Source organism: Tachysurus fulvidraco, chromosome 19 (assembly GCF_022655615.1).
Source record: "Tachysurus fulvidraco isolate hzauxx_2018 chromosome 19, HZAU_PFXX_2.0, whole genome shotgun sequence".
Lineage (NCBI taxonomy): Eukaryota > Metazoa > Chordata > Actinopteri > Siluriformes > Bagridae > Tachysurus > Tachysurus fulvidraco.
Window position 1 is genome coordinate 21,049,228 of NC_062536.1, and position 17,885 is coordinate 21,067,112.

The 17,885-nt window shown below is 39.7% G+C and overlaps 1 protein-coding gene and 1 long non-coding RNA gene across 5 annotated transcripts in view; one reads left to right on the top strand and one right to left on the bottom strand.

Moving 5' to 3' along the window:
- LOC113650187 (B-cell receptor CD22-like) overlaps window positions 1-17,885 on the bottom strand; it is a 1,781,460-nt gene that overhangs the window by 232,224 nt on the left and 1,531,351 nt on the right. The gene's annotated exons all lie outside the window — the stretch shown is intronic.
- Window positions 1,365-9,586, top strand: LOC125139600. Its single transcript, XR_007138630.1, has 3 exons — window positions 1,365-1,424; window positions 3,539-3,607; window positions 9,411-9,586. It is a non-coding gene; the product is annotated as an uncharacterized LOC125139600 (long non-coding RNA).

The window sequence follows — 17,885 nt, forward strand, 5'->3', positions numbered from 1 at the left end:
AATTAATTAGTTTTTGTAAAAGAGTGAAATCTTGTTATAAGTCTTATAAATTTATTTTTAGTTTACTCTCTTTTTCTGTTATGTGTGTGTGTGTGTGTGTGTGTGTGTGTGTGTGTGTGTGTGTGTGTGTGTGTGTGTGTGTGTGAATTAGTGTGTGTGTTTGTGTGTTTGTACATGTGTGTGTGTGTGTGTATACATCATATGGGTTTTGAAGGAAATGAAGCTGAATTGTAGTTTGTGCTAAAGGAGGTATGGTGTGTTTGTTGAGACAGGTGTTTAAACTCAGGTAAGCAGTGTGAGGTTTAAATGATCAGTCACAGGAAAAAGCAATAAGACAAACATGAGGAACATCTGACAACAACATAAGATTAACATGAATGAGCCTGATGAGTTTCTGTACTTGTAGCAGGAACATCTGGTGATGAGGGTCAAGGTACAAATACACACTATTTACTAGTCAGGTGACGGAAACCAGGTGTAATTAATGATGTTACAGCGCCACACACACACACACACACACACACACACACACACACACACACACACACACACACACACACACACTCACACACACACTCACACTTGCACACACTTGCACACACACACAAATGCACAGATACAGAAACACACACTAATGCATGCACACACCCCCCCCACACACACACACTCACACACATGCTCAAAAACCCATGAACACACTCACACACACTCATGTACACACAGACACACAGACACACACACACACACACACACACACTAATGCACATGCACACACACTCACACACACACACTCACAAACCCACGCACACATACACACACTCACAAACACTAACACACACACACACACACACTCACGCACACACACACAATCAGACATGACACAAGGGAGGAAATTGGCATCACATGAGGGAACAACATTACAAAATAAAAAAGGGACTCTGAGCTTCTCTCATGACTCCATTTGTAAATCAATGGTCCGAGTTTGGAGACTGTAACTGATGTCTAGTGTTAAAAGTGTTAGTGTAAATGAAAATGAATTTAATTAAAGCCCTTGTCCTATAGGGGGCAGCACTGCCACAGTCAGAATGATTAAATGTTTATAATTTTATTCACTGTACAATGTAATTAAACTCTGAAAAACAAATAAAACAGATAAATAAAAAGTAAACAGAATAAACAGAATAAATAGTAGCTGAGTTTTATAAATGTTGTAAAATTGGCTCTAGATAAAGGAGACTGTCAAATGACAGAAATCTAAGAAACTGTAAGTATACAGACAAACTAAGGAAGTTGTGTGTGTGTGATTGTGGGTGTTTGTGGGATTGTGTAAGTGTGTGTAAGTGTGTGTAAGTGTGTGTAAGAGGAAGATCAGCAGTTTTGTGCTCACACTAATTCTGAGACCTGGACATTGGGAACACATTTAGGTAAGGATCACAGTTTTTAATTCTTACATCAAAAGGCAGAAAAGATGATAAACAGATGAATAAAAAGTAAGAGAAGAACAACAAAGACATGAAAGGATCAAAACTGGAATCAGGAAATATGACTGAACAAGTGTGTAGTGTGTGTATATTGTGTGTATACAGTGTGTATAGTGTGTGTATACAGTGTGTGTATAAAGTGTGTATATATTGTATGTGTATACAGAGTGCATATATTACAGTGTCTGTATAGTACAGTGTGCGTGTGTGTGTGTGTGTGTGTGTGTGTGTGTGTGTGTGTGCGTGTGTGTGTGTGTGTGTGTGTGTGTATGTTGTAGTCTGAGGTGGGACAATTTCAGCTATGACAATGGTGAGAAAATAGTAAATATCCAACATGTGTATATTAAAACAGTGCTGTGTCTCAAATGTTGAAGTTTATAGTAACTACACAAACTGTACACACACAATACACACACACTGTACACACACTGTATACACACACAATACACACACACTGTACTATACAGACACTGTAATATATGCACTCTGTATACACACTATATACACACACAATACACACACACTGTATACACACAATATATATACACACTATTACACAAACAATATACTCACTGTTTACACTCATTGTATACACACACTGTAATATACGCACAAAATATAAACACACTGTATACACACATGGTAATGTACACACACATGGTAATGTACACACACACACACGGTAATGTACACACACACGGTAATGCACACACACACTGTAATACACACACACATTGTAATAAATAGACACTGTATATAGTCAAAAATGTACACACACACATACACACTGTAATGTACACACACACACACACACACACACACACACACACACTGTAATGTACAAACACACGCACACACACACACACACACACACACACACACACACACACACACACTGAATTGTACACACACACACACACACACACAGTAATTTACACACACACACACACACACACTGTAATGTACACACACACACACACACACTGAATTGTACACACACACACAGTAATGTACACACACACACACTGTAATGTACACACACACACGCACTGTAATGTACACGCACACACACACACACTGTAATGTACACACACACACACACACAGTAATACACACACACACACACAGTAATACATACACACATTGTAATGTACACATACTGTAATATACACACTGTAATATACACACACTGTAATATACACACTGTAATATACACACACTGTAATATACACACTGTAATATACACACTGTAATACACGCACTGTAATACACACACTGTAATATACACACTGTAATACACACACTGTAATACACACACTGTAATACACCCACTGTAATATACACACTGTAATATACACACTGTAATACACGCACTGTAATATACACACTGTAATATACACACATGTAATATACACACACTGTAATACACACACTGTAATACACACACTGTAATACACACACTGTAATATACACACACTGTAATACACACACTGTAATATACACACTGTAATATACACATACTGTAATACACACACTGTAATACACACACTGTAATATACACACTGTAATATACACACACTGTAATATACACACTGTAATATACACACACTGTAATATACACACTGTAATATACACACTGTAATATACACACTGTAATATACACACACTGTAATATACACACACTGTAATATACACACTGTAATATAAACACTGTAATATACACACACTGTAATATACACACTGTAATATACACACACTGTAATCTACACACACTGTAATATACACACTGTAATATAAACACTGTAATATACACACTGTAATATAAACACTGTAATATACACACTGTAATACACACACTGTAATATACACACACTGTAATATACACACTGTAATATACACACACTGTAATACACACACTGTAATATACACACACTGTAATATACACACACTGTAATATACACACATTGTATACACATGTACTAACCGTGTTATTTTGATTACATGATCTGTACTTTACTGTCTGAGATTATTTCTCATTATATTTGTCTCTTCTCCAGATGAATCTTTCATGAACAGAGAAATGAAATCAGTGAAGAAGCTCATCATCATTTACTCTCTATTTCAAGGTTTGTGTAGAATCTAATCTAATTTGTGAGATCATGTAAATATGGCTAGATAATCAGTGTGTTACTGTAGTAATGACTTAATGCTGTGTGTTATTGTTTGTGTGTGTGTGTGTGTGTGTGTGTGTTATTGTGTGTGTGTGTGTGTGTGTGTGTGTGTGTGTTATTGTGTGTTTGCAGCTGTTTTGTCTAGAGAATTCTCCATCAGTCTACCAGAGAGTGTAGAAGCTCTGAGAGGACTCTGTGTTCTCATACCCTGCAGTTTTCAGATTACAGAACAATATGACGTAGACCTCTGGGGAGCTCCTACAGGAATCTGGTTAAAAGATGGCATTAATACTGAGAATAACAAAGTCTTTAACTCTAAAGAAGCTACAGAGAACAAGATTGAAGGTGAAATTATTGGAGATCTCCTCATGAAGAACTGCACCACCATCTTCTACAACATCAGACAGAGTGACAGAGGAACATATTACTTTAGATTAGAGGCTTTGGGACGTCTAAAAAACACTTATACAACATCAGTATCAGTAAGAGTTCGAGGTGAGTACTGCAGCAGTGTGTGTGTGTGTGTGTGTGTGTGTGTGTGTGTGTGTGTGTACACTGTAATTACATTAATGATGCACTGGAACACATTTAAAACTCATCTCTAATGTGATAGTGTGTGTTTATCTCAGCATCTCCAATCAGACCCTCAATAACACTGTATAAGGAGGATCAGGGGGAGGTGGAGGACCACAATGAGGTGGTGTAGGTAACTTCACTGAGTCTCATTTGCTCTGCTCGAACTCCATGTCCCTTCAAACCCCCTATTATTACATGGAGCTTCCTGCCTGGGGAGAGAAGACAGGAGCAGAACCACAACACCAGCTTCAGCTCCTCAAAGCTGAACTTCAACGTTACTCTCCTGCATCATGGACTCGATTTCACCTGCACTGCCACCTACCAGCTCCAGAACCATAACAAATCAGTACAGAGCTCTCGTACTCTACATGTTCTGTGTAAGGGTTTAATCTTAATCAAGTCACATTCAGTAGACCTTTAATGCTTTTTGGAGTCTCCTAAATCCTGTTCCTCCTCTTTCAGATGGTCCTAGAAACACATCAGTATCAGTGTCTCCATCTGATTCAGTACTTTTGGGCAGTTCAGTGTCTCTGAGTTGTATCAGTCCAGGCGGCATCCGGAACAGATGCCCAAGCCAGCTCAGCTGACTCCTCTGGTGCCATGTGTACTGATGGACACCCTTATGCTTGAACATGGTGTTTGTTATGGATAAACTGTGACTAGCACAGAAGTCCAATAAGAGAACCCCACTCGGGTTCAGGTCGGGGGGGCCGTTCCTCCCAATCACGCCCCTCCAGGTGTCACTGTCGCTGCCCACATGAGCGTTGAAGTCCCCCAGTAGAACGACGGAGTCCCCGGTCGGAGCACTTTCTAGCACCCCTCCCGGAGACGCCAAGAAGGTCGGGTACTCTACACTGCCATTTGGCCCATAAGCACAAATAACAGTGAGAGACCTCTCCCCGACCCGAAGGTGCAAAGAAACGATCCTCTCGTTCACCGCGGTGAACTCCAACACATGGCTGCTGAGCTGAGGGGCTATGAGCAAGCCCACACTAGCCTGCCGCCTCTCACCACGGGCAACTCCAGAGTAGTAGAGAGTCCAGCCTCTCTCGAGGAGTTGGGTTCCAGAGCCCAAGCTGTGCATGGAGTCGAGCCCAACTATCTCTAGTCGATATCTCTCAACCCCCCGCACCAGCTCAGGCTCCTTCCACCCCAGCGAGGTGACATGCCTTGTCCCTAGAGCCATATTCCCGTCATGTTAATAATATATATGACATTGGTCCAGACAATATTATGTGTGTTGCTAATAAAATGCAAAAAATTTACTAGCAGTTTATTTTACATTTTTAATTCTGAGTTAATTCTCATTGAATTCCATTCTCTGTGTTTAATTATTTTGTGTTCAGTTGTAGATGTTTCCTCTGTGCTGATTGGTGCTGCTGCTGGAGCTTCAGTAATGATGATACTGTGTGGTATATTCCTGTGGTTAACAGTTCTGTGATCACCTTGCCGTCCACACGCCACCACAGCTAGGAGATGAGGCTGCATCAAATTCATTGTAACTTTTAAGCATTAAATCCTCTAAATACATGGTCATGTTATACATTGTTTGAAAGCTTAGACTCTCAGGATTTTACTAATCCCACACACAAAGCATAATATGATTTATAGCAGTCATAAAAATGTAATAAAGTTGATAGTCACCTGAACTAGGGGGTGCTAGTTCAGTTTGTTTACTTACCATTAAACTCTTTCCTTTCTTCACTGGCGTAATATTTTCCAAAACAAATATTTTTCAGAAATCCGCAAGTGTCCAAGAAAATTGAATATTCAAGCCTTTTAATCCAAAACGCTTTGCTCGCCTCACAATAATTATGTTTCTGACCGAAAACTGTAAACAGTAGTTCACTTCCGTCCATTCTTTTCGCTCTCACTTCTCATTGGAGGCTTATAAAACTAAACTTTATTCAGATTTGTAGTCCAGAGTCTAACGAATCAAACAAGCCCTCTCATGAGCCACTCGTTGCCCGTGGTGCAGAGATAGACAGCTAAGAAGCCAATGATGGCTCTCCATTCTATTTGGAACACCCTCCTTTTGATTGACAATTGTTCCCTCCAGTAGCAATTTCATGATCTGTTACCTTTACAGCTCTTCCAAAATTTAATGTTGGCTTGTCAGAGCAAGTATTCCCAAAGCCCGGTATGCTAGGGTGCCAATACTTTTGAAGAATACCCAAACACACACACACATAAGCACACACTCACTAACACACACACACTCACACACACGCAAACACTCACTAACACACACACACATACACACACACACACGCACACACAATCACTCACTAACACACACACACAAACACACAAACGCTCATACTACCAAAACAGCCTTCTTCCACCTTAGAATCATTGCCAAGCTGAGAAACATCCTGTCTGTATCTGATGCTGAGAAGCTAGTTCATGCGTTCATGACCTCTAGACTGGACTATTGTAATGCATTACTAGGTGGTTGTCCTGCATCTTTAATAAATAGGTTACAGTTAGTCCAAAATGCAGCTGCCAGAGTTCTCACTAGGACAAGAAAGTATGACCTTTAACCCCAATTTTATCATCTCTACACTGGCTCCCTGTTAAGTATAGAATTGACTACAAACTGCTGCTACTTACGTACAAGGCTCTTAATGGTTTAGCTCCCATGTATCTAACTAGTCTTCTAACACGTTACAATCCTTCACGCTCTCTGAGATCACAAAACTCAGGACTTTTGGTAGTTCCCAGAATATCTAAGTCTACTAAAGGTGGTAGAGCGTTTTCTTATTTAGCTCCCAAACTTTGGAATAGTCTTCCTGATAGTGTTCGGGGCTCAGACACACTTTCCCAGTTTAAATGTAGATTAAAAACTCATCTCTTTAGTCAGGCGTACACATAATACATCCCATAATATCATGCACCAGTACATCAGACCAGCACATTTTTATGAACAGCAGATATGTTAATCCCTTTCCACTGCTTCTCTCTTTGTACCCATCCCGAGGCATCCAGACACTGTACCAGCTACCAACGTCCTCTGTGGGACGAAGCCTTTGGACGTTCACTGAGCCGAGGCCGACTCTAAGAATCCTGAGACATCTCCAGTTAGACTCTGTGGTACTCAGGAGATCAGAAGTCCTTGAACCTCACACCAATACAACATTTAACTGACTGTATATTACAATCACACCCCCAGTGTCACCCATATGAGGATGGGTTCCCCCTTGAGTCCGGTTCCTCTCAAGGTTTCTTCCTTTACCAATTTAAGGCAGTTTTTCCTTGCCACTGCTGCCTGAGTCACCTCAGACTTGCTCATAGGGGAATAAATACATACACATTGTGAACTATATACATCTAATAATAATCTAGAATTATTATTCTGTTAATTCTTATTTCTTTTATTATTCGTTAATTCCTTTATCATTAATTATGTTTACCTTCTGCTCTGTGTTTATGTTCTGTAAAGCTGCTTTGAGACAATGTCTATTGTAAAAAGCGCTATACAAATAAACTTGAATTGAATTGAATTGAACAAACACTCACTAACACACACATATACACACACACATATATATATACACCCACACACACACATGCTATGAGTTCATACCTGAATACCTGTGTCACAATTCACCTTATTGTGCTGAGTGTTTCGATATATCACGTCATTGTTGTGGAACTTTTTTGATTTTGCATATACTGGAGGCTGTGGGAAAACTGAAAGGCCAGTCGGTCCACCAATTTAAACCTATGTCCAGAGTATCACCCTAAAGAAGCTGGCTGAGTTTGAGTTAGATAGCTAGAAAGCTTGCTGAGTTGTAAACCTCTAAACATCTACCTCTAATCTACCGAAACCTCTAAACATTATAATGGGTGTCTATGGCAAAAAAGACCACTTTGAGACCCGGTTCTGTTAGACCCGGTTCTGAGCTGGAGACTCTGTGTGCTGTGGTCCGTGTTAGTGTTTCGTGTCATGTATGTGTTTAGTGTTTAACACATTGTTTAGACTTTGTGTATGTGTTATGATTGTATTTACTCTGTTAAAAACCTCCTGCTTGCTTTGTGAAATTTAAATGGATGAAAGTTAAACATGCTTTTATTGTAGAACATCCCTCAGATGGACTGATGTAGTAATGCACACAAGACATGTCCAGTTGCAGCACAGAGTTATTTCCAATACTAAGTTTTTTCTCTTTGCTATCTTCCCTTTGGGTATAACATGGATATTATGCTACTCTGGATAAGGATTATTGTGTATTATTGCACTACATCATTAAATCTATTTGTGTATGTTCTCCAGGTGAACTTTCCTGAACCCAGAGATAAAATCAGCATTGTTTGTTTTCTGTTTTTTGTTTGTTTCAGTAATTAATGTGTGACCTAATAATAAATGTGTTAAACTGAATCAGTTTGGTGTCATTCTGTAATGCAGTCGCAGCTCTTACTGGTTCTTAGTCTCGAGACATGTCATTACTAGCTGAAATCGATCCTCTGCCTGCTCACGCCACCATATGCTGGTGACTGCATGAATAACCAACTAAATCAACCAAAATAAACCAAAATGTTCATCAAAAATATTTATTTATTATTTTTTAGTATTTAAGTTATGGTTAATTATGTTACCAAATATAACACAACTTAAATAAATAAACTTGAATAAGCCCAATAAATGTAAATTATACATTTATTAAGGACTTTGTTTTAAAACTGTCTAATAATGAATATTTTGGGAGATTTGTTTAAGTGTAATATCACTCCTAAAATCAGTTTATCTCATCAATAGCATAGAATAATTTATTGTCATTGTACAATGAAATGAAGGCTCACATTTAAAAGGAGCACACATTCTAATTCTAATTAAGGCAATACCACGACTGAGATGCCCTTGAGCAAGGCACCGAACCCCAAACTGCTTCCTGGTGTTTTGTTACTGATAGTTTGTTATTGTGTGTGGGCACGTGTGTGTTATTGTGTGTGTGTGTGTTATTGTGTGTTTGTTATTGTGTGTGTGTTATTGTGTGTGTGTGTGTGTGTTATTGTGTGCGTGTGTGTGTGTGTGTGTGTGTGTTATTGTGTGCGTGTGTGTGTGTGTGTGTTATTGTGTGTTTGTTATTGTGTGTGAGTGTGTGTGTGTGTTATTGTGTGTGTGTGTGTGTGTGTGTGCATCTGTGTGTGTGTGTGTGTGTGTGTTATTGTGTGTTTGCAGCTGTTTTGTGTAGAGAATTCTCCATCAGTCTACCAGAGAGTGTAGAAGCTCTGAGAGGACTCTGTGTTCTCATACCCTGCAGTTTTCAGATTGAAGAACAATATAACGTAGACCTCCGGGGAGATCCTACAGGAATCTGGTTAAAATATGGCACTGATGTCAGTAACAAAGTCTTTAACTCTAATGTAAATACAGAGAACAAGATTGAAGGTGAAATTATAGGAGATCTCCTCATGAAGAACTGCACCACCATCTTCTACAACACCAGTGAGAGTGACAGAGGAATATATTACTTTAGATTAGATTAGATTCAACGTTATTAGAGGCTACGGAAAGTTTAAAAAACACTTATAGACCATCAGCATCAGTAAGAGTTCAAGGTGAGTACTGCAGCAGTGTGTGTATACACACACACACACACACACATACACACACACACACACACACACACACACACACACACACACACACACACACACACACACACACACACACACACACTCACACAACCATTGTGTAAAGTGGGAGTGACAGTTAAAGACTGAGTGACTATAAACACCAGATATTTAAATTCAGATTTATAAACGTGAATTATATTTATTTATATACAGCCTGGCAAAAAAATCACCACCTTAATTTTAAATAGAAATTAATTAATTAAACATGAATGAATGAATGAAAAGAATGAAACAGGTAAGAGCTTTCCACTGAATTATTACTGCAGTGATTAATATGTTTCAGCTGCTAACAGGTTATTTAATACGAACTGAAGCCGTGAGCAGCTTCTCATTTCTTAAACCACCAAGTGGGAAGTCAGATCCTGTGGTCATGGGAAAGACATTACTCTGTTTCAGAAGGGGCAAATTATTGGCCTGTGTCAAGCAAAGAAAAGGGCAAAGGAGCTGAAACTACTAACCCTGGGTCCAGAAACCCTGGAAGCTTTGTGGAGAAACATCTTCCAAGTGGTCAGAAAAAAGGATGGATTATGATAAGAAATCACTTCAACTTTTGGTGAAATTAAATGATAAAAAACAACAGTAGAACTTAATTGTGTTACGTGTTAAGTGTTAATTGTGTTAAGTGCTGAAGTCACCAATGCATTTTTTGGTGCATTAAAACCCCTGAATTTTCATTACACAACTAAGTAAGCTACATTTTTCACCATGTAACTGAAATATTCACTTTTTGTTACACAATTCAGGAAACTATGAAATAAAGTAAATACAGCTTGTGGTTTTAAACCTGACAGAGTGGTAGGAAAAAAACACATATAATCATTATTTATTTATTTATTTATTTATTTATTTATTTATTTATTTATTTATTTATTTATAGACAACTCTTTATACCTCAAAAATTTTAAATGCTATTTTGTCAAGTGCAAAATTTCATACAACTGTATACATGTATGGTTAACTTTAAATACAATTTAATAATAATTGTAATGCTTTAAATAATATAATGATATTTAAAGGATGTTTCTGTAAACTAATCTGCTGAACACTATAATTTAGAGTAAATACAAAAAATGAAAAATATTAGAAATGTTACATAAAATAGTCTGTGTAGATTTCCAGGAGAAATACAGCAGATTCTCCAACATACATAGTAAAACTTACCTGTTAATGTCCTTATAAAAATACACTAATTGTACTGGAGTTTCTACAAATTTAATTTTTTAATGTAGAAATTATTTATTAAATACTTATGAAAGGTGCTTAGATTATTTAGATTATCTACTGTAGGTATAAATATTTTTCTAACCAACAACACATTTTTTTGCCATCATTTTACTGTAATGATGTAATGAATCAGGAAGTTTCCAGGAAATGTTTAACCCTTGTATTGTCCTCCTATACAAATTAGGAGCGCTGAGTCAAATTGACCTTGTCTGTTTTGACTGCTTATAAAAAATGAAGTATATATGATAGCCTTTTTATTTTCTTAGTCTAACTTGTTTCCAACATATTAACATATATTTTACAAATATATATTCGGTATAATAAACCTTATTTATTTACAGAAATGCCTCATTTTTTAGTAAAAAAATAAACATACAGTAATTTTGAATTATTATCACTATAGAGGCACAAAAGTTGATGCACAATTTCAGACTGGTATTTTTCAATGGCAGGAGATTGTTTTGAAACCATTTTGACCATATATATTATGCGTTAGATTTGTGTGGGTTTGTATATTTTATTCTTTATTACTTATTATTTATTAATAATAATAATACAGCAGTTTCCTAACAGCGCCCCCAGCAGGTCATTCACAACAGAAGTGTGTGTGTGTGTGTGTGTGTGTGTGTGTGTGTGTGTGTGTGTGTGTGTGTGTGTTTGTGTGTGTGTGTGTGTGTGTGTGTGTAGAAGGGATGTGTAACTGATGTAGTTACTGTGTGTATATCAGTGTGTGTATCTGCTCTGTGCAGCTGTCAGGAATTAATGCTGTACGACAGCCGAGTGTTTCCTCTCTCTGACATCAGTGTGTGATGTGGTCGACTCTCATCAGAGACAGGAGGTGGAGCTCTGTTCATCAGTCACACACCACAGAGACAGGAGGCAGAGCTCTGTTCATCAGTCACACACCACAGAGACAGGAGGCGGAGCTCTGTTCATCAGTCACACACCTCAGAGACAGGAGGTGGAGCTCTGTTCATCAGTCACACACCTCAGAGACAGGAGGTGGAGCTCTGTTCATCAGTCACACACCTCAGAGACAGGAGGTGGAGCTCTGTTCATCAGTCACACACCTCAGAGACAGGAGGTGGAGCTCCGTTCATCAGTCACACACCTCAGAGATGGGAGGCGGAGCTCTGTTCATCAGTCACACACCACAGAGACAGGAGGTGGAGCTCTGTTCATCTGTCACACACCACAGAGACAGGAGGCGGAGCTCTGTTCATCAGCTCTGACGTTATTTTGATATATATGGAGAAAGTGAAAGATGCCTCATCTGATTTGTTATTGAGGCTGTGTGATGATTTCCTCTCGTCTTTCTAATAAGGTAACAGTGCGTGTGATTGGCGGCCGTCTCTCTCCCTCTGTCTGTCTCTCTGTCTGTCTCTCTGTAGGGGGCTGAATGAGGGGATACACTTCTCTCAGTCTCTCTGGGCGAGTGGAGGTGAACACATCGTGTACAGCGAGGAGGGAGATGGAAATCTGTCTGACTTTAATTCTTCTCTCATCCACACTCACACTCACAGCAGCTGGTAAGTTCCCACTGATTATTCACACGAAAACATCACACACTTCTCACTTTAACAGTAGGGACCAGTTTTAATCATGACATGAAGAAAGTTTCCTGGAGTGATTGTAACTTTATAAACAGTGAAAGTGTTTTATCTTTATAGAATATAAAAAGCTGTACATGAGAGTACACACATCATCCTCAGGGTTTGTTCTGAGGCCTCACTTATAAAATCAGAGAGAGATTAATGTTTAGAGTTTAGACATGATTTATTGTGAGTGTGTTTGTGTGTGTTTGTGTGTGTGTGTGTGTGTGTGTGTGTCAGTGAGTGTGTGTGAGTGTGTGTGAGTGTAAGTGAGTGTGTGTGTAAGTGAGTGTGTGTGTTTGTGTGTGTGTGTGTAAGTGAGTGTGTGTGTGTGTGTGTGTGTGTGTGTGAGAGAAAAATAGAGTTTAAATCTCTCTCTCTCTCCCTCTCTTTCTCTCTCTCTCTCTCTTTCTCTCTCTCTCTGTCTCTCTCTCTCTTTCTCTCTCTCTTTCTCTCTGTCTCTCAGACGTGAGGTTGGTGAATGGTGGAAGTCGCTGTTCTGGGAGAGTGGAGGTTCTTCATGATGGACAGTGGGGAACAGTGTGTGGTGTTAACTGGGATATGGACGATGCTGCAGTGGTGTGTAGAGAGCTGCACTGTGGGGAGGCTGTAAATGCACCACAATACGGTCACTTTGGACCAGGATCAGGACCAATCTGGATGGTTGATGTGAGCTGTAGAGGATCAGAGTCGACACTGAAGAGCTGTGGGTCATCTGGGAGGGGGGAACGTTACTGTAGACATGATCATGATGCTGGAGTCACCTGCTCAGGTAAACTTCTGTGTTTAGAACAAACATTACTATTAGTTACATTATTATTATTGATTAATTTTAATTAGCCAATAAATAAACTTTATTAAAATTGAGATGTTTATCTAAGTATATTTTAAACACAATATATTTATTTAAACTATATTTGATAACATTGTAATGATTTATTTATGTTCTGTCTTGTTGAAAACAATATTTACACAATTAAATAAAACACAGGTCACAGAATGCCGAGACTCAGTGCTGGTCCTCACCTGTGCTCTGGGAGAGTGGAGGTGCTTCATGGAGGTTCCTGGTCCACAGTGTGTGATGCTGACTTTGACCAGCAGGATGCAGAGGTTGTGTGTCGAGAGCTGGACTGTGGGATTCCTGTGAAGGTTCTGGGATCAGCTGCTTTTGGCCGAGGGGAGGGTCAGGTGTGGACAGAGGAGCTTCAGTGTAGAGGAAACGAATCTGAGATTAGCTTCTGTCCATCATCATCTTCACTGAAACACTCAACCTGCTCCCATGACAACGATGTGGGATTAATATGTTCTGGTTAAGTATCATGATGTAACTTCTGTTTAAATAGAGACCACATAGCTGTCAATCAAACTTTAAGGTTCCTGTGTTAATGTTCCTCTTTCACTGAGCTCTCGGCTATTTGTTCAGGTTACACAGAGGTGCGGCTGGTGAACGGACCGGACTCCTGTTCTGGTCGAGTGGAGCTCCTGTACCTCGGTGTGTGGGGCACAGTTTGTGCTGTAAGCTGGGATATGAGAGCTGCAGATGTTCTGTGTGCACAGCTGGATTGTGGGAGTGCTGTGGCTGTGGTGAAGGTGGACTGGTTTGGGGAGGGGAGTAACCACATCTGGGCTGATGTGTTTGATTGTCAGGGGAAGGAGACACACCTATCACAATGTGGCATCTCATCATGGAGTCGAGCTGCATGCTCTCATAAACATGATGCTGGAGTCATCTGTAATGGTGAGATATTAACATCACATACACCAGGTTACTGAATAAAGTCAGAGTTCATTACAATATTTAAATGACCTTCTTTTGCTTCAGGATCCTCTGTGGCGCTTTATGAGGGGCGAGTGCAGTTGTCTGGAGGGAGCGAGTGTCAGGGGGAGGTGGAGATTTATTTCAGACAGGACTGGAGGAGAGTTCTCCTGGACTCCTTGAGTCAGTCTGTGGCGTCTGTGCTCTGCAGACAGCTGGGCTGTGGCTCTGTGCTGAACTACCGCTCCTCTCCATCCACCACTGAACACAAACACATGTGTGTAACAGGTTTCAGCTGCTCTGGGAGTGAAGAACATCTGAGGAACTGCAGCAGTGCACAAGCTGAACATGTCAACTGCAGCTCAGGGGAACAGCTCTACATCACCTGTTCAGGTAAACACCCACAAATAAAGAAACTATTAAAGGTGGGGTCTCCGATATTTGAGAAATGCTGCAGAAAACTGGGTTGGGCCACCAAACCAAACAAAAATCAAAACAAACGTCTAGCCAATGAGCAGAAAGGGGCGTGTCTTGTCGATATGGGCGGAGAGAGTGTTCAATGCGCATGTGTGACATTAGCAGAAAGCGGTTTTAACATCGACATGGAGGATAAAAACAAAGAAAGAAAGAGAAGAAAGACTTACGATAAGGACAAGAAGTAGGACGTGTTAATATAGGATCAGCTTTCCAGCGCTGGAGAGAACTGAAGGAGCAGGAAGTTGGCCACATATTCACAGGTTGGAGTTTCCCGAGTCAATAACTCCTGAGCTATATGCTGTTACTAACAAAGCACGGGTGTAGCTGCCTCTCTATATTACTACAAAAGAAAAGAGGTATTATTTGTGTAGTAACAGCGTTTACAATCTTAGATGTTTGATTGAGATCTGACCCTGAACTGTAAACACTGATCAGCATGTCATAAACCTTATTGAGTAACAGTTTATTTTTATTGTGAGACAAAGTGTTTTTCTTTCTGTGAGTACAGACATATCCACTGTGTCCACTGCTACACCCATTACCACCACCACCACCACCACCACCACCAAACCAGGTGTGTATTTGTTTAATATAAAATTTATTACTGTTCATTAAGTTCTAAATATTTATGATCACAGCGTTGTATCAAGATCCTCTTCTGTGTTTTTGACCTCAGTAAGAACTGGACCTCCATCCTTCCCTCCACTGGTTCTCTATGTGTTGGGAACGCTGCTCTTCCTGGCCTTAGTGCTTCTGCTGGTACTGTTTTACCAGAACAGAGTGCTCAGGAGAGGTACCACACTTTCACACATTTTATTATTATATTATTTAAAATCTCATTCTCATATTATCATTTATACTGTAAATACATTTTAATATATTATTATAGAGTAATTATTATTATTATTATTATTATTATTATTATTATTATTATTATTATTATTATTATTATTATTATTATTATTATTACTAAAATAATAAAATATACAAAACCACACAAATCTACCCCATAATATTTAAACCCATGAATAAAAACACAAACACAACTCCTGAATAGTGTTTATGTCTGGAGTTACCATGTGTGTCATTTCAGTATTAAGTCCTCATTATGAGCTTAACTCTGAATATGAGATTTTATTATTAAAATGTGGAAAATGTTTTCATGATGTGAACTGAAGTGAAGTCTGAGCCTGAGGCAGTCTATGAGGAGATCAACCACAGATACATGGCTTTAAGCTTCACTGAAAGAGGTGAGTGATATGTGGACTGTTCTACATCACACTTACTTCTAGCTGAAATTCACTGCATAAAAATGATCAAATCACTCCATACAAAATACACACCTCAATGTAAACTCAGTGATTAGAGCAATATTTTCCCCCAAATCCAGTGTGATTTATTTCTTTATGACAAATAAATAAAAATAAGCTCAATGTATGTGAGAGGAAATGTGCAGTTAGAGTGTATGTGGTGTAGAGACAGCGGTTAGAGTGGTTTATCTGCTGATAAACATCTATTAAAGCTTCTGTTTTAGTGCAGGTGTGTGTGTGTTTTGTGCGTGTGTGTGTGTGTATGTGTGTTTGTTTGTTTGTGTGCCTGCTTTCCTGTACGGGTGCATCCCCTCTCTTCCTCTGTATGTGTGTGTGTGTGTGTGTGGGTGTGTTTTCATATTTTCACATTTATGATGAAAAAAAAAAGTGGTTTGTGTGTGCATGTGTGTGTGTGTGTGTGTCTGGGGTGTGTGAGTAAAAGACCGTGTGTGTGTGTGTGTGTGTGTGTTTGTGTGTGTATGTGTGAGACTGTGTGTGTACACATTTGTGTGTGTCTGTGTGTCTGTAAGAGATAGGGAGTGTGTGTGTGTGGGTGTGTGTGTGTCTGAAATATTACCGAAATGTGTAAGTGGAAATGTGTATAGTTCATGTGGGGTAGTGTACTTTTTTATTTTTTGTTTTTTAGGGGTGTGTTTGTGTGTTATGTGTCCATATGCATGTGTGTGTCTGCTTTCCTGGACATGTGCATCCTTTCTCTCTCCCTCTGTTTATGTGTGTGTATGTGTAAGGTGGCGATGGAAGGTTTATTACAAATAATTAAAAATGATGCACACTACTGGTTTTGGTCTTTTCAGTCTGCAATGTGCTCCTGCTAATTCATCTCACCATTGATCCTGTTTCTGCTCTCTGTTTCTGGTTTCGTCTCTGCCTGCCCTGTGATACTTCTGCCTGGTTTTCTGCCTACACTTTATACTGCCTAGTTTTTGGTTTGGGATTTTTGGACTGTTTTTTTTTTCACAGTTTTTGCCTGCCTTGTATTTCCTTGTTTCCCTGTTTTATTTTTTTTTTTTGGGGGGTTGCTGGACTGCTTCTGACTTTGTTCGATTTCTGCCCTACATTGTCTGTGTAATATGATGGCACCTTTCTGGCTACCACCCGTACGGATCGTATCCTCCAGAGTGCGGGAAACGGGCTCTCAAGCCTGAAAACGAGAGCTTGCAGTCGTCCAGCCGCTTGGCCTCAACACCTCTGGATGTGACAACCGGGCCAAAATTTGGACTGTGCCATTTTCCCACTTCCAGCCAGCCAGCCAGCCAGCCAGAGCTCTCATTCCACCTGGGTGAGTCCCAGAGCCCAGTCCCCTGTCATTCTCTGGATGTGACACCTGGTCCAAAAATTGGACTTTTTTTCCACTTCCAGCCAGCCATCTGATCCGTCCTGCCATCCAGTCACCTGATCCATCAATCCATACATCCATGCATCCATCCATCCATCTGATGCAGCCAGCCAGCCATCTGATCCAGCCAGCCAGTCATCTGATCCAGCCAGCCAGCCATGTGATCCAGCTATCCATCCATCCATTCATCCATCCATCATTCCATCCATCCATCCAGCCAGCCAGGTATCCATCCATCCATCCATCCATCTGATCCATCCATCCATTTATCCATCCAGTCAGCCAACCAGCCAGCCAGAGA